Genomic DNA, 17,001 nt, shown 5'->3' with positions numbered 1-17,001 from the left:
TGACGTGTGTATTGTAGCCTGGTAAATTGTGTTTTGAGGGGTAATCTTGATGTTATAGCCTCCTACATGTGTCCTCTGTTAAGGCCTATTTACCATCAAACCACCGAACAAAACACTGCCAGCTAAACTCGCCCCTCCCCTTCTACGCGTGCCCGTGGCTCTGAGCGCGCCCCGCACTGTTTCCCTCTTTTCGCGGGGTCCTGCAGTGCCTCCCCTCTCCTCGCCCCCGCGGCGCGCATCCGTTGCTGTAATCTCGTCTGTGTCCGCCAGGAGGCAGTAAGGTTGCAGTGAGAGGCTGCGCCACCAGAACAGCATTACAGCGAGGAAGGCTCCACCAGATGGCAGTTTAGGATTGTTCCTTTCTGCTCCAAGGCGCGGTTCCCGCTTCTCACGACATATTTACAATATTAAAATCTACACACTTTTATCAGATATATCGATTATTTTATTTCGGAAGACTGTAATCGATTGGTCAATGGCCGGTAAAGGTGAGTTTGTTGGTATTTTGGTTGTGTTTTTGGCTTGTGCGAAAGGGGAGACGGGTCTCAGAATCAAGATGGTGGATTCAGAGAGCGAGAGAGGGATGGGGAGAGAGGAGGGGGATGGGTGCTGCTCCGCAAGCTAGCGGAGAGAGAACTGGATGTGCTCTCTCTTCCCTCTGTTCGGCTAGCTAGCTACATGGTCGAGGGCCATTAGCGGAAATGTCTCTACATGTCAGATTACAGGGACGCACGAGAGACTTGACCGCTGTATTTTGGCAGAATCACTTTTCACCACTCGCTCTTAGTTTTCCCGTTACTAAGACAATGTGTGTGACGTGATTTTATTGCTCTTGATAGACGGACAGATTCAAAGCGTCAACAGTGTTGTATGCAGACTCTTATTGCAACGTTATAGTGCCGCCTGCGCGACCTAGCCACACATTGCTATTGTTGCTAGCTAACCCTAATTCATTGCATATGTGTCGGGGTTTCGGATGATGTATTTGGGAGTAATGTAACGTCAGTGTTAGTCAGGTTGCTGTCACCAGTGCTATTTGACATCCATCCTTGCCAATCTATCACTCCATTCGTAGAGATTCTGCAGAAATTTCACCAGTAACCTTAGCAACATTGTTTCCTGTTTTCCCACCCATTGTTTTGACATGTTACTTATTGTATCGAAGTTCAACGTTGGGATTCTTGACAAATTGCAATATTTTGACTCGTAGATTATTTTTTGTAAAGTGCAGCTAGCTAGTTTGCTAACCCACTCCGCCCCTTTCTCTGCTAAACGAAATTTAGCGGGGAAGTGTGTGAGGGGGATGGGTACCAAATCCAACCCTGGTTACAGTCCAACGCTGTTGGTCTCCATGCTCCCTACTCCAGACCTCTCTCCCAGGGATCCATTCTTCTGGCAGTTATGTGTTAATGAGGATATCTGTTCACCTATACCATTTAAAATCCACATCTTTCTTTATTAAGGAACTAGGAAATACGGAGTTGGAGAATATTTGGCCAAGTTAGCTAGCTGGCTACTTTAAGCCCAACTCTTTGAAGATTGTGTTACACCCAGCTTCACTGTTCTTTGTATAGAGTCTGATGTTTACGGTAAAAAGCTATACAGGCAGCTTGTGTCCTAGTGACCATTCACTGATTGTCAACAAAGTGGTTATGCAACAAGCGGAGCCATGTGACTTTCCACCAGCAGACTGAACTAGCAGTCTACTGTTGGCTATGCATCCTGCAACGACCAAACTAACTACACTGACTGTAAACTGGTGCTAGAGATACAATACAACTTTATTGTCCCACATTGTAATGTTCCTCGTCTCCTTTTGCGTAGAACATACAACATAGACTGGCAATATTTAGTACACAGCCATAAAACACCACAAACTGCAGGCCAGGATATGATCTTCACTTGGCAGGGCTGTTGTTGACAGTTCTTGGTTGAGTAGTGTGACTTGGTAAGATTTCCAGTGTATGACTAACCTATTACATATGGCAAATCAACTTGAAATGGGAAACGTTTCAATGCAATGGGGTATACATACAGTACTTCTCTGAGCAGCCTAGTTATTGACTTTGTTGAGTCGGGGGCTGGGATACAAGTCTACAAACCTAACATTTTAGTAATAATTCTACAGCACAGATGCTGCCCATCTGCAACAGTCTGAGGGTCTATCTCTTCAGACAGCACCTTGCCTCCTCTACCACCTTGCCTTCCTTATCTGTTGGACTTGTATTGCCCTCACTTTCACCAGCACTGATTCGGCTCATGAAAAAAGGTTGATGTCAAGCCCTGGTTATGTGGATCAAACTGGTGCTAAATTACTCAAATGTAGTGTAATTTAGGGGGAAAAGAATCGTGGTTTTTGAAGAACATGTATTAGATATTCCCTGAAATGGCTTTCCTAATAGCTTAACAATCCAAAAACATCTGAAAATAGTCTAGGTTTCTAGGCTAATAATGTTTTCACTGAACGTGAACCAATCATGAAACACTAGCAAGCTGCTGTTTACACAAGTTAACTGGAGACTCTAGTCATAAAAGGCAACGTTACCTCGTCAAACAGCATTAAATAGTTTTTCAGATTTTTTATTCCTTTACTACTGCAAATACTAGCTGCTAATTTGCATAAACTCGAGTTTGTTGTAGAATGTGTCCTTGTCTGCACCACCCATAGAAACTATATGGTCTCCGGTAGTTTGACCATTAAGAGGTAGTGCCAGGTGTAATCATGGCATTTGGCTAGGCCACATGTAGGACCTTGAGCAAAACATTTAATTTGTTTAGACCAGGGGAAGAGCTAGGTGGGGAGCCCTCCCTACCTATTCAAAGGCAGGGGAAACACTGGAGTGGCTGTTCTGTAAGGAACGTGAGTGGAAATTGGCGGAAGTTACCGTCGCTCTCTCATTGAAAACAATGATATCCGGTCATCCTGCCGTGGGCCCAGTCCAGTAATCCAGACCAGACTGTTCTGCAGCAGTAGGTCAGGCAGAGTCTACATTAAAACAGGGGTTGGCAACTAGATTCATCCACAGACCGGTTTTTGTCAGAGGATGGTCGAGGGACTGGAACATAATTATAATCATTTGAACACTGCAAATTGACCACAACTATGCCCCAGAAGTGGTTGTATTTAAAAAAAAAAACAGTAATTTCATATCTTGATTACATTGAGACACGAGGCATGTCTCTTTTTGTTATTCGTGGGAATACTTTAAAAAAATGTATTTCCCCTTTATTTAACCAGGTAGGCCAGTTGAGAACACCTTTATTTAACCAGGTAGGCCAGTTGACAACACCTTTATTCAACCAGGTAGGCCAGTTGAGAACACCTTTATTTAACCAGGTAGGCCAGTTGAGAACACCTTTATTTAACCAGGTAGGCCAGTTGACAACACCTTTATTTAACTAGGTAGGCCAGTTAAGAACAAGTTCTTATTAACAACTGTGACCTGGCCAAGATAAAGCAAAGCAGTGCGACACAAACAACAACAGAGTTAAAATCTGGGAACAGATTTTCTAAATTAAACTAATTTTAACTGATTTCCTTGTGATTTTAGTCTTTTTTTCACCCAAAGCTAAAATCCTAAATGATTATATACATATTTTTTTACTAAAAACTTTGGGGGTGTGGGCCTGTGTAATGACTAGTGTATTTATAGTAAGTTATTCATTTGTAATAGCTAGTTGAGTTGTTCAAATGAACCAGCTTTGATTTGTAACTGAATTAGTATTTTTATGATCAGGCCAATTACACCATAAATTATACTGTAACATGTTGCCATTACACAGCTCCAGGGTGTTTTCCTTGACTTCAGCAGACTCAGCTTAGACATCGTTATTGAATCCAAGCTGAATCCAGATTTAGGTGTGTCTGTGAAGAAAGTATTATTTCAGTTTTAGGGAATGACCAATATCAAGCGTGTTCGCTGAAAGAATAGGCCCTGCGACTCTTTAGAATGAGGACATCTTGAAGCTATCTAAAGCAAATGGTATGTATACAGGGGAGCTGTCAGGACCACTCACAGTGAAATAACAACTTGGGGCTTTAATTGGCACTAGACAAATCTGATGCTATTAGTTAGCTATCTGGTTGTGTTGCATAGCAAGCTGTGGTGTAGTTAGCTAGCTGGTTGTGGTGTAGTTGGCTGTGGTGCAGGCCTAGTTTGGGTAGCAGTTTGTGGTGTAATCAGCTAGCGGGTGTTTAGCGGATGTTTAGAGGATGTTTAGCGGGTTGGCTAGTTGACCTGTAGCATCAGATGGAGAGAGAGAATGTGGGGCTGAAAATGCTCTGAAGCCTTCCTGTCCAGCGCTGCGCTTGGTTGATTAACATCATTCCCTGAGACCTAGCAGACTGGTGTACTTGTTGGCCACTTGGTTCAACACCCAGTTGGCTGTACTAGTGTAACATGAAATGTATGTATCTAAAGGCATTGAAAGCACACAGTCGAGTATGTTTCAGCACGGTAGCATTGCATCTAAAGCTAACATGATACTGTTAATATTTCTCCAGCCGATGCTTGGCTGATTTTGTTTTTCTAGCACATTATTCTCTAACACTACTACTACTGGGGACACATTTCATGTGGCCCTACCCTCAGGGGATCAATAAAGTACAGTCACACACACACACTAACGTACATATTTTACATCATTGTCTGCCTAGCCTATATCATGCTGCTGAGGTTTTCTGTCAGAGAAAGCCGGCTCACACTCAGATTAAGGGTGTGTGTGTGTGTTGTTCACGTCATCTGCCCTCATAGTCTCGTGTGGGATTAAGGCCTTCCCTGTAGCACAGTAGATTAAACTACCCCTTCTAACCCCCAGATTACCAGATTACTCCATTACCATTGTATCAGCAGTGTCTGGTAAACTACCCTCATGGATGATGAACATTGCCTGTCAGGGACCTGAAGACTAATGTTAGGATGTTTAGGCTTTAGCTCAATGAGATAATGCAGTCTTGAGTTGAAGAGAAGTCGGGCCCTAGGTTCTATGTCTGGACAGTCACACTAGCATATTGACAACCTGGAAATGTCACTTTCCCCCAGTAGCATGTCAAGGTAAACCAAACCCCTTTGGCCAAACAAACATCTGACTTCATAGGCTGACTTCATGAACAGGCTGCAGAGAGCCCTGGATATGTACTGCTCTTGAACCCAGTATTTATCTATCTCACACACACACACACACACACACACACACACACACACACACACACACACACACACACACACACACACACACACACACACACACACACACACACACACACACACACACACACACACACACACACACACACACACACACACACACACACACACACACACACACACACACGGATTCTGCTAGTCACAGTAATGGGTTCTCTGTAGTGAAATGATAACGTTCTGGAGCCTCTTATGTCATTAGGGTATAATAACCTCAGCTGGAGAAATATGTGTGTGTGTGTATAGCAACAGACAGTGAATGTGGGTCAAGGTGAGAGCAAGAGAGGCAGAAAGATGAGACAAACTAATGAGTCTCTTGCTCCCCCAGCCCTCCCCTCTCTCCTCCTCTGCTCCCGCTGATCTCCCTTTGTGCGCTTGTTCTCTCCTCCATTTCACTCTCCCTCGCTCTCTCTCTGCGTCTCCATTTTGCGATAGCTGCAGTGAGCCAGGCGGCCATTGCAGAGAGAATCTTCTTTCTTTTCCTTTTTTCTTTCTTTCCCGTTCTTTACTACCGGTATTTCTTGCTTGGTTGCTTTTTCTCTTGAGATTAAAAAAATAAAACCTCTTTAGAAACCTTTTATTTTTATGTAGAGCCTGCAGCCCAAAGCCTACTCTAGAGCTCTGTAAAACCACTGTATTACTGTAGAGCCTGCAGCAGCAAAGCCTACTCTAGAGCTCTGTAAAACCACTGTATTACTGTAGAGCCTGCAGCAGCAAAGCCTACTCTAGAGCTCTGTAAAACCACTGTATTACTGTAGAGCCTGCAGCAGCAAAGCTTACTCTAGAGCTCTGTAAAACCACTGTATTACTGTAGAGCCTGCAGCCCATAGCCTACTCTAGAGCTCTGTAAAACCACTGTATTACTGTAGAGACTCTCTGTAATATAGAGTCCACGATGCTGCATTATTAAGTGAACCCCCACTACAGATACCTTAGAGCAGGCCAGAGGAGCTCCACTCATTTGTCAAGGGGGCGTGAGTTTATTGGCATGATTCAAGGGACCAGAGAATGAAAATTAGGAAGGTATTTTTCTCATGGCCAATGGGCTGGACACAGTGAGGACACATGTTATTCCCTTATATGACATTTTCATCATTTAGCAGACGCTCCTATTCAGAACGAATCATTCACTACAATATCTACTACGCTGTTGCTTAAAGACTCATTCCATGTGGGATTGGCAGAAAGAAAGAGATGGGTAGGAGAGGGAGAAGATGGGCGAATGGTGAGTGAGTGAAAGAGAGATGTGCGTGAGACACTTCATCCCATAGGGAGATCTGTAGCTCAGTTGGTAGAGCATGGCGCTCGTAACGCCAGGGTAGTGGGTTCGATTCCCGGGACCACCCATATGTAGAATGTATGCACACATGACTGTAAGTCGCTTTGGATAAAAGCGTCTGCTAAATGGCATATATTATTATTATTATGTCATTTCCCTTCAGAACAGGGTTCTCCAATAGGTGGCCCGGCCCGCCTGTGATTTTATTTTAAATATATACACACACAGCACCAGTCGAGTTTGGACACACCTACTCATTCCAGGGATTTCCTTTATTTGGACTATTGTCTACATTTGTAAAGGTAAAGGCATCAAAACTATGAAATAACACATATGGAATCATGTAGTAACCAAAAAAGTGTTAAACAAATTGAGATTTTTCAAATAACCACCCTTTACCGTGACGCTCTTGGCATTCTCTCAGCCAGCTTCACCTGGACTGCTTTTCCAACAGTCTTGAAAGATCCCACATGCTGAGCACTTGTTGACTGCTTTTCCTTCTCTGCTGTCCAACTCATCCCAAACCATCTCAATTGAGGTCGGGTGATTGTGGAGGCCAGGCATCTGATGCAGCACTCATTACTCTCCTTCTTGGTCAAATAGCTGAAGGCATTGTGTGTGTGTGTGATATTTATATTATATATACACTTAGGTTGGAGTCATTAACTTGTTTTTCAACCACTCCACAAATGTCTTGTTAACAAACTATTGCTTTGGCAAGTCGGTTAGGACATCAACTTTGTGCATGACACAAGTCATTTTTCCAACAATTGTTTAAATAAAGATTCACTTATAAGTCACTGTATCACAATTCCAGTGGGTCAGAAGTTTACATACACTATGTTGACTGTGCCTTTAAACAGCTTGGAAAATTCCAGAAAATTATGTCATGGTTATGTTATGTTAGAAGCTTCTGATAAGCTAATTGACTAATAAGCTAATCATTTGAGTCAATTGGAGGTGTGGATGTATTTCAAGGCCTACCCTCAAACTCAGTGCCTCTTTGCTTAACATCATGGGAAAATGAAAATAAATCAGCCAAGACCTCAGAAAAACAATTGTAGACCTCCACAAGTCTGGTTCATCCTTGGGAGCAATTTCCAAATGCCTGAAGATACCACGTTCATCTGACAAACTATAGTATGGAAGTATAAACACCATGGGACCACGCAGCCATCATACCGCTCAGGAAGGAGATGCGTTCTGTCTCCTAGAGATGGACGTACTTTGGTGCGAAAAGTGCAAATCAATCCCAGAACAACAGCAAAGGACCTTGTGAAGATGCTGGTGGAAACGGGTACAAAAGTATCTTTATCCACAGTAAAACGAGTCCTATATCGATATAACCTGAAAGGCCGCTCAGCAAGAAAGAAGCCACTGCTCCAAAACCATCATAAAAAAAACAAGACTACTGTTTGCAACTGTACATGGGGACAAAGATCATACTTTTTGGAGAAATGTCCTCTGGTCTGATGAAACAAAAATAGGATTGTTTGGCCATAATGACCATTGTTATGTTTGGAGGAAAAAGGGGGAGGCTTGCAAGTCGAAGAACACCATCCAAACTGTGAAGCACGGGGGTGGCAGCATCATATTGTGGGGGTGCTTTGCTGCAGGAGGGACTGGTGCACTTCACAAAATCATGAGCAGGAAAATTATGTGAATATATTAAAGCAACATCTCAAGACGTCCATCAGGAATTGAAAGCTTGGTCGCAAATGGACAATGACTCCAAGAATACTTCCAAAGTTGTAGCAAAATGTCTGAAGGGCAAAAATCAAGACAGAGTGGCCATCAAAGTCCTGACCTCAATCCCATAGAAAATTTGCGGGGAGAATTGAAAAAGTGTCGGAGCAGGGGGGCCTACAAACCTGACTCCGTTACACCAGCTCTGTCAGGAAGAATGGGCCAAAATTCACCCAATTTTTTGTGGAAGGTTACCCAAAACATTTGACCCAAGTTAAACAATTTAAAGGCAATGCTACCAAATACTAATTGAGTGCATGTAAACTTCTGAACCACTGGGAAAGTGATGAAAGAAATAAAAGCTGAAATAAATTATTCGCTCTCCTATTGTTTTGACATTTCACATTGTTAAAATGAAGTGGTGATCCTAACTGACCTACGACTTGGAATTTTTACTAGGATTAAATGTCAGGAATTGTGAAAAACTGAGTTTAAATGTATTTGGCTAAGATGTATGTTAATTTCCGACTTCAACTGTACATTTACATATACTTAAACTCAGCAAGAAAAGAAATGTCCCCTTTTTCAGGACCCTGTCTTTCAAAGATAATTAGTTAAAATCCAAATAACTTCAAAGATCATCATTGTAAAGGGTTCTAACACTGTTTCAAATGTTTGTTCAATGAACCATAAACAATTAATGAACATGCACATGTGGAACGGTCATTAAGACACTAACAGCTTACATACGGTAGGCAATTAAGGTCACAGTTATGAAAACTTAGGACACTAAAGAGGCCTTTCTACTGACTCTCAAAAACACCAAAAGAAAGATGCCCAGGGTCCCTGCTCATCTGCATGAATGTGCCTTAGGCATGCTGCAAGGAGGCATGAGGACTGCAGATGTGGCCAGGGCAATACATTGCAATGTCTGTACTGTGAGACGCCTAAGACAGCGCTACAGGGAGACAGGAAAGGACAGCTGATCGTCCTCATAGTGGCAGACCACGTGTAACAATACCTGCACAGGATCAGTACATTCGAACATCACACCTGCGGGACAGGTACAGGATGGCAACAACAACTGCCCAAGTTACACCAGGAATGTACATTTCCCCCCATCAGTGCTCAGACTGTCCGTAATAGGCTGAGAGAGGCTGGATTGATGGCTTGAAGGCCTGTTGTAAGGCAGGTCCTCACCAGACATCACCGGCAACAACGTCGCCTATGGGCACAAACCCACTGTCGCCTGACCAGAGAGGACTGGCAAAAAGTGCTCTTTTCCTTGACGAGTCGCAGTCTTGTCTCACCAGGGGTGATGGTCGGATTCGCGTTTATCGTCGAAGGAATGAGCGTTACACCGAGGCCTGTACTCTGGAGTGGGATCGATTTGGAGGTGGAGGGTCCGTCATGGTCTGGGGCGGTGTGTCACAGCATCATCAGACTGTGCCTGCAATGACAACAAGCTATCTCAACGCTGTGCATTACAGGGAAGACATCCTCCTCCCTCATGTGGTACCCTTCCTGCAGGCTCATCCTGACATGACAATGCCACCAGCCATACTGCTCGTTCTGTGCGTGATATCCTGCAAGACAGGAATGTCAGTGTTCTGCCATGGCCAGCGAAGAGCCTGGATCTCAATCTTATTGAGCACGTCTGGGACCTGTTGGATCGGAGGGCGAGGGCTTGGACCATTTCCCCCCAGAAATGTCCGGGAACTTGCAGGTGCCTTGGTGGAAGAGTGGGGTAACATCTCACAGCAAGAATGGGCAAATCTGGTACAGTCCATGAGGAGGAGATGCACTGCAGTACTTAATGCAGCTGGTGGCCACACTAGATACTCACCGTTCCTTTTGATTTTGACTCCCCCTTTGTTCAGGGACACATTATTCAATTTCTGTTTGTCACGTGTCTGTGGCACTTGTTCAGTTTGTCTCAGTTGTTGAATCTTGTTATGTTCATACAAATATTTACTCATGTTAAGTTTGCAGAAAATAAATGCAGTTGACAGTGAGAGGACATTTATTTTTTTTGCTGAGTTTACATGCATGCATACATATAGTGCCTTCAGACTTTTTTCACATTTTGTTACAACCTGAATTTAAAATGGATGCAATCTAATGTGTTCTCCTAATGTTATTTTTATGTTAGAAATCATAATGGTCAATGTATTCAATTTCATCCTGGTTTCTGTCATGCAGTGTGTGTGAGATTGTTGACCTCAAATGGACACTTACTCTGCATTCCTTTTTTGTCACTGGTCTACATAGAGTACCCCATAATTTCAAAGGGAAATTATGTTTTTCGAAATGTTGACTAATTCTTTTAAAATGAAAAGCTGAAATATCAGTAGGGATTCAACCCCTTTGTTATGCCAAGCCTAAATAAATTCAGGAGTGAACATTTCTTAAAACCCTTTGAGCATGGTGAAGTTATTACACTTTGGATGGTGTATCAATACACAACAAAGATGCATGCGTCCTTACTAACTCAGTTGCCGGAGAGGAAGGAAACGGCTCAGGGATGTCGCCATGAGGTCAATGATAACTTTAAAACAGTTAGTGTTTAATGGCTGTGATAGGAGAAACTGAGGATGGATCAACAACATTGTCGTTACTCCACAATACTAACCTAAATGACAGAGTGAAAAGAAGAAAGCCTGTACAGAATCCAAATATTCTAAAACATGCATCCTGTTTGCAACAAGGAACTAAAGTAATGCCGTAAAAGATGTGGCAAAGCAATTCACTTTTTGTACTGAATACAAAGCGTTGTGTTTTTGTGGAAAATCCATCACTGAGTACCACTCCATATTTACAAACATAGTGGTGGCTGCATCATGTTATGGGTATGTAATCGTTAAGAACTGGGGAGTTTTTCAGGATAAGAATTACATGGAATGGAGCTAAGCACAGTCAAAATCCTAGAGGAAAACCTGGTTCAGTCTGCTTTCCACCAGTCACTGAGATATTAATTCATCTTTCAGCAGGACAATAACCTAACACACAAGGCCAAATCTACACTGGCGCCAAGAAGACAGTAATGTTCCTGAAACTCGGCCAGTTTCGGTTTGACTTAAATCTACTTGAAAATATATGTCAAACTGAAAATGGTTGTCTAGCGATGATCAACAACCAATTTGACAGTGCTTGAAGAATTCTGAAAAGAGTAATGGGGAAATGTTCCACCATAATCTCTTACCCCGAAAGACTCAGAGCTGTAATCGTTGCTTCTACAAGGTATTGCCTCGGGTGTGAATACTTATGGAAATTAGATATTTCTGTATTTCATTTTCAATACATTTGCAAAAAATGTCTAAAAACATGTTTTCACTTTGCCATGATAGGGCTGTCATTATTGACTGTAGATGGGTAAGGAAAAAAATGTAATCCATTTAGAATTCAGGCCGTAACACAACAACATGTGGAATAAGTCAAGGGGCATGACTACTTCCTGAAGGCACTGTATCTGTCTGTCCGTATTGACTACTTCCTGAAGGCACTGTATCTGTCTGTCCGTATTGACTACTTCCTGAAGGCACTGTATCTGTCTGTCCGTATTGACTACTTCCTGAAGGCACTGTATCTGTCTGTCCGTATTGACTACTTCCTGAAGGCACTGTATCTTTCTGTCCGTATTGACTACTTCCTGAAGGCACTGTATCTGTCCGTCCGTATTGACTACTTCCTGAAGGCACTGTATCTGTCTGTCCGTATTGACTACTTCCTGAAGGCACTGTATCTTTCTGTCCGTATTGACTACTTCCTGAAGGCACTGTATCTGTCTGTCCGTATTGACTACTTCCTGAAGGCACTGTATCTTTCTGTCCGTATTGACTACTTCCTGAAGGCACTGTATCTTTCTGTCCGTATTGACTACTTCCTGAAGGCACTGTATCTTTCTGTCCGTATTGACTACTTCCTGAAGGCACTGTATCTTTCTGTCCGTATTGACTACTTCCTGAAGGCACTGTATCTGTCTGTCCGTATTGACTACTTCCTGAAGGCACTGTATCTTTCTGTCCGTATTGACTACTTCCTGAAGGCACTGTATCTTTCTGTCCGTATTGACTACTTCCTGAAGGCACTGTATCTGTCTGTCCGTATTGACTACTTCCTGAAGGCACTGTATCTTTCTGTCCGTATTGACTACTTCCTGAAGGCACTGTATCTGTCTGTCCGTATTGACTACTTCCTGAAGGCACTGTATCTGCCTGTCCGTATTGACTACTTCCTGAAGGCACTGTATCTTTCTGTCGGTATTGACTACTTCCTGAAGGCACTGTATCTTTCTGTCCGTATTGACTACTTCCTGAAGGCACTGTATCTGTCTGTCCGTATTGACTACTTCCTGAAGGCACTGTATCTGTCTGTCCGTATTGACTACTTCCTGAAGGCACTGTATCTTTCTGTCGGTATTGACTACTTCCTGAAGGCACTGTATCTTTCTGTCCGTATTGACTACTTCCTGAAGGCACTGTATCTGTCTGTCCGTATTGACTACTTCCTGAAGGCACTGTATCTGTCTGTCCGTATTGACTACTTCCTGAAGGCACTGTATCTGTCTGTCCGTATTGACTACTTCCTGAAGGCACTGTATCTGTCTGTCCGTATTGACTACTTCCTGAAGGCACTGTATCTGTCTGTCCGTATTGACTACTTCCTGAAGGCACTGTATCTGTCTGTCTCTATTGACTACTTCCTGAAGGCACTGTATCTGTCTGTCTGTCTCTATTGACTACTTCCTGAAGGCACTGTATCTGTCTGTCTGTCTCTATTGACTACTTCCTGAAGGCACTGTATCTGTCTGTCTGTCTCTATTGACTACTTCCTGAAGGCACTGTATCTGTCTGTCTGTCTCTATTGACTACTTCCTGAAGGCACTGTATCTGTCTGTCCGTATTGACTACTTCCTGAAGGCACTGTATCTGTCTGTCGGTCTCTATTGACTACTTCCTGAAGGCACTGTATCTGTCTGCCTGTCTCTTGACTACTTCCTGAAGGCCCTGTATCTGTCTGTCTGTCTCTATTGACTACTTCCTGAAGGCCCTGTATCTGTCTGTCTGTCTCTATTGACTACTTCCTGAAGGCACTGTATCTGTCTGTCTGTCTCTATTGACTACTTCCTGAAGGCACTGTATCTGTCTGTCTCTATTGACTACTTCCTGAAGGCACTGTATCTGTCTGTCGGTCTCTATTGACTACTTCCTGAAGGCACTGTATCTGTCTGTCTGTCTCTATTGACTACTTCCTGAAGGCACTGTATCTGTCTGTCTGTCTCTATTGACTACTTCCTGAAGGCACTGTATCTGTCTGTCTGTATTGACTACTTCCTGAAGGCACTGTATCTGTCTGTCGGTCTCTATTGACTACTTCCTGAAGGCACTGTATCTGTCCGCCTGTCTCTATTGACTACTTCCTGAAGGCCCTGTATCTGTCTGTCTGTCTGTCTGTCTCTATTGACTACTTCCTGAAGGCACTGTATCTGTCTGTCTGTCTCTATTGACTACTTCCTGAAGGCCCTGTATCTGTCTGTCTGTCTGTCTGTCTCTATTGACTACTTCCTGAAGGCCCTGTATCTGTCTGTCTGTCTCTATTGACTACTTCCTGAAGGCCCTGTATCTGTCTGTCTGTCTCTATTGACTACTTCCTGAAGGCCCTGTATCTGTCTGTCTGTCTCTATTGACTACTTCCTGAAGGCCCTGTATCTGTCTGTCTGTCTCTATTGACTACTTCCTGAAGGCACTGTATCTGTCTGTCTGTCTGTCTGTCTCTATTGACTACTTCCTGAAGGCCCTGTATCTGTCTGTCTGTCTGTCTCTATTGACTACTTCCTGAAGGCCCTGTATCTCTTTGGAATTCTTGCAGTCAAATTATTCATAACTATGTTCCGACCATCCGCTCAAGGAAAACTCTGCCCACGGCTGAATGTAATTGGGGACCCCTGCCTTAAGGTGTCTGTCTGCTTCTCCTTCCTTGTACGACTGGGGTCATGACTGGGTTAGGAGAGTTACATCTCTCTCATTGACCTGCATGGGGATAATACTGGTCCCTTTTTATTTTCCTATATCTTGTTAAGTTATTCTCACTCTTCTCAGACTCTCTTGATCTATATCATTTGATCATTCCCCTCTCTCGTCTCTCTTTCTCTGGCATTCCCCTCTCTCGGGTGAAAACTCTTGTTATTATACCTCTTAAGGATGCTATGGTCTCTCTTCCGTGCCAGGCTTGTTGGCTCTCATACAGAACCTCTGAGATAAGAACCCCCCACACTGTTCAACTGACAGGGCAGTATTGAAATGAGACAGAAGTAAATAGCTGGAGCAGTCCTCCGTATTATCCCAGTCCTAGCTAGAGCTGGTGTTTGAGGATCAGGACTGACTCCTCTGATCTCTCTGCCCTCATTTCTCTGGTGTCAACGACTGTTTCAGATCAGAGGATAATAGCATGCCCAAAAGTCCTCATCCAAATGACATGGTTTTATGTTTCAGATCAGAGGATAATAGCATGCCCAAAAGTCCTCATCCAAATGACATGGTTTTATGTTTCAGATCAGAGGATAATAGCATGCCCAAAAGTCCTCATCCAAATGACATGGTTTTATGTTTCAGATCAGAGGATAATAGCATGCCCAAAAGTCCTCATCCAAATGACATGGTTTTATGTTTCAGATCAGAGGATAATAGCATGCCCAAAAGTCCTCATCCAAATGACATGGTTTTATGTTTCAGATCAGAGGATAATAGCATGCCCAAAAGTCCTCATCCAAATGACATGGTTTTATGTTTCAGATCAGAGGATAATAGCATGCCCAAAAGTCCTCATCCAAATGACATGGTTTTATGTTTCAGATCAGAGGATAATAGCATGCCCAAAAGTCCTCATCCAAATGACATGGTTTTATGTTTCAGATCAGAGGATAATAGCATGCCCAAAAGTCCTCATCCAAATGACATGGTTTTATGTTTCAGATCAGAGGATAATAGCATGCCCAAAAGTCCTCATGCCAAATGACATGGTTTTATGTTTCAGATCAGAGGATAATAGCATGCCCAAAAGTCCTCATCCAAATGACATGGTTTTATGTTTCAGATCAGAGGATAATAGCATGCCCAAAAGTCCTCATCCAAATGACATGGTTTTATGTTTCAGATCAGAGGATAATAGCATGCCCAAAAGTCCTCATCCAAATGACATGGTTTTATGTTTCAGATCAGAGGATAATAGCATGCCCAAAAGTCCTCATCCAAATGACATGGTTTTATGTTTCAGATCAGAGGATAATAGCATGCCCAAAAGTCCTCATCCAAATGACATGGTTTTATGTTTCAGATCAGAGGATAATAGCATGCCCAAAAGTCCTCATCCAAATGACATGGTTTTATGTTTCAGATCAGAGGATAATAGCATGCCCAAAAGTCCTCATCCAAATGACATGGTTTTATGTTTCAGATCAGAGGATAATAGCATGCCCAAAAGTCCTCATCCAAATGACATGGTTTTATGTTTCAGATCAGAGGATAATAGCATGCCCAAAAGTCCTCATCCAAATGACATGGTTTTATGTTTCAGATCAGAGGATAATAGCATGCCCAAAAGTCCTCATCCAAATGACATGGTTTTATGTTTCAGATCAGAGGATAATAGCATGCCCAAAAGTCCTCATCCAAATGACATGGTTTTATGTTTCAGAAAATGGTGTGACATTTCAGAGACTATAATCGTGTCCTTGTTTTACTAGTTGGTCCAGATTGAATGGCCCAGTAATTGCAGGCAGCAGTCTCATAGAGCTGTCTTGTATATGCTATTTCCCTCCCTTACACCTCTGTCTAGTTGCTGCTGGAAACGCCTCAGTGTGTTTTGTTGTTTTGGATTCGGACAGGATCACTTTCTTATGAGTGATGCTCTTTCGAGTGCAGAAGCATTTTGTGTGTGATCTCTAAGAATCTTGTTCAAATGCATTATTGATGTAGGCAACACCTTTTCTCTCACTCTATCACATTTGTATTTATTTAACCTTTATTTAACTAGGCAAGTCAGTTAAGAACACATTCTCATTTTCAATGGCGGTCTAGGAGCAGTGGGTTAACTGCCCTGTTTAGGGGCAGAACCTTGTCAGCTCGGGGATTCGATCTAGCAACCTTTCGGTTACTCGCCCAACGCTCTAACCACTAGGTTACCTGCCGCCCACATGGAGCTGTCTGAGTGAAGGGTCATGCTCTGCCAAATAATAGGATATTTTACAGTTGACTGCTGTCCCCCTCCTCCCAAGAGATGTGTTGTCCTCATCTACAGTGCTGTTAGTTCCCACAGCTGTGTTGGTCAGAGGCAGCCTAGTGACCGTACTCTCTCTCCTTGTTCCCATCATGACAGCATTCTTATGGCCGACTTTATTCAGGTGAAGTAGGATCGTATAATGTGGAAGGGTGATAATGTGGAAGGGTGATAATGTGGGTAGGTGATAATGTGGAAGGGTGATAATGTGGGTAATGTGTTATTATCCGACAGGTCGTTGTAGTTGAAAACAGTGGAGATCCTCAACAGCAGTGAAAGGGACATCTAACGAATCCCCAGAGATCACAATGGATATCTTCATCTCTTTTGTGCCTTCTTACCCCCTGTCCCTCTCCCCCTCCTCTTTCCCCAATCTCCCCCCTCCATCACTCTCTCTCCTCCCCACCCAGTCCCCTCTCACTGATCAGCCAATCAGGGGAGGGGGGCTTATGACCCACAAGGGTTGCCATGGCAATGCCTGCCTGCCTCCGGGAGTACATGTCATGCATGTTAAGTGGCTTACACACACACACACACACACACACACACACACACACA

The 17,001-nt window shown here is 43.2% G+C and overlaps 1 protein-coding gene across 1 annotated transcript in view; it reads left to right on the top strand.

The window, feature by feature from the left end:
- Positions 1 to 300: 300 nt before the first annotated feature.
- The window catches only part of LOC118382559 (cohesin subunit SA-1-like), a 58,026-nt gene continuing 41,325 nt past the window's right edge, over positions 301 to 17,001 (top strand). The window contains 1 exon segment of the mRNA XM_052488903.1: positions 301 to 488. The gene's annotated coding sequence lies outside the window, so the exon portion shown is untranslated.

The sequence above is a fragment of the Oncorhynchus keta genome, chromosome 30, assembly GCF_023373465.1.
Source record: "Oncorhynchus keta strain PuntledgeMale-10-30-2019 chromosome 30, Oket_V2, whole genome shotgun sequence".
NCBI classification, from domain to species: domain Eukaryota; kingdom Metazoa; phylum Chordata; class Actinopteri; order Salmoniformes; family Salmonidae; genus Oncorhynchus; species Oncorhynchus keta.
This window is presented reverse-complemented; position numbering and strand designations above follow the sequence as displayed.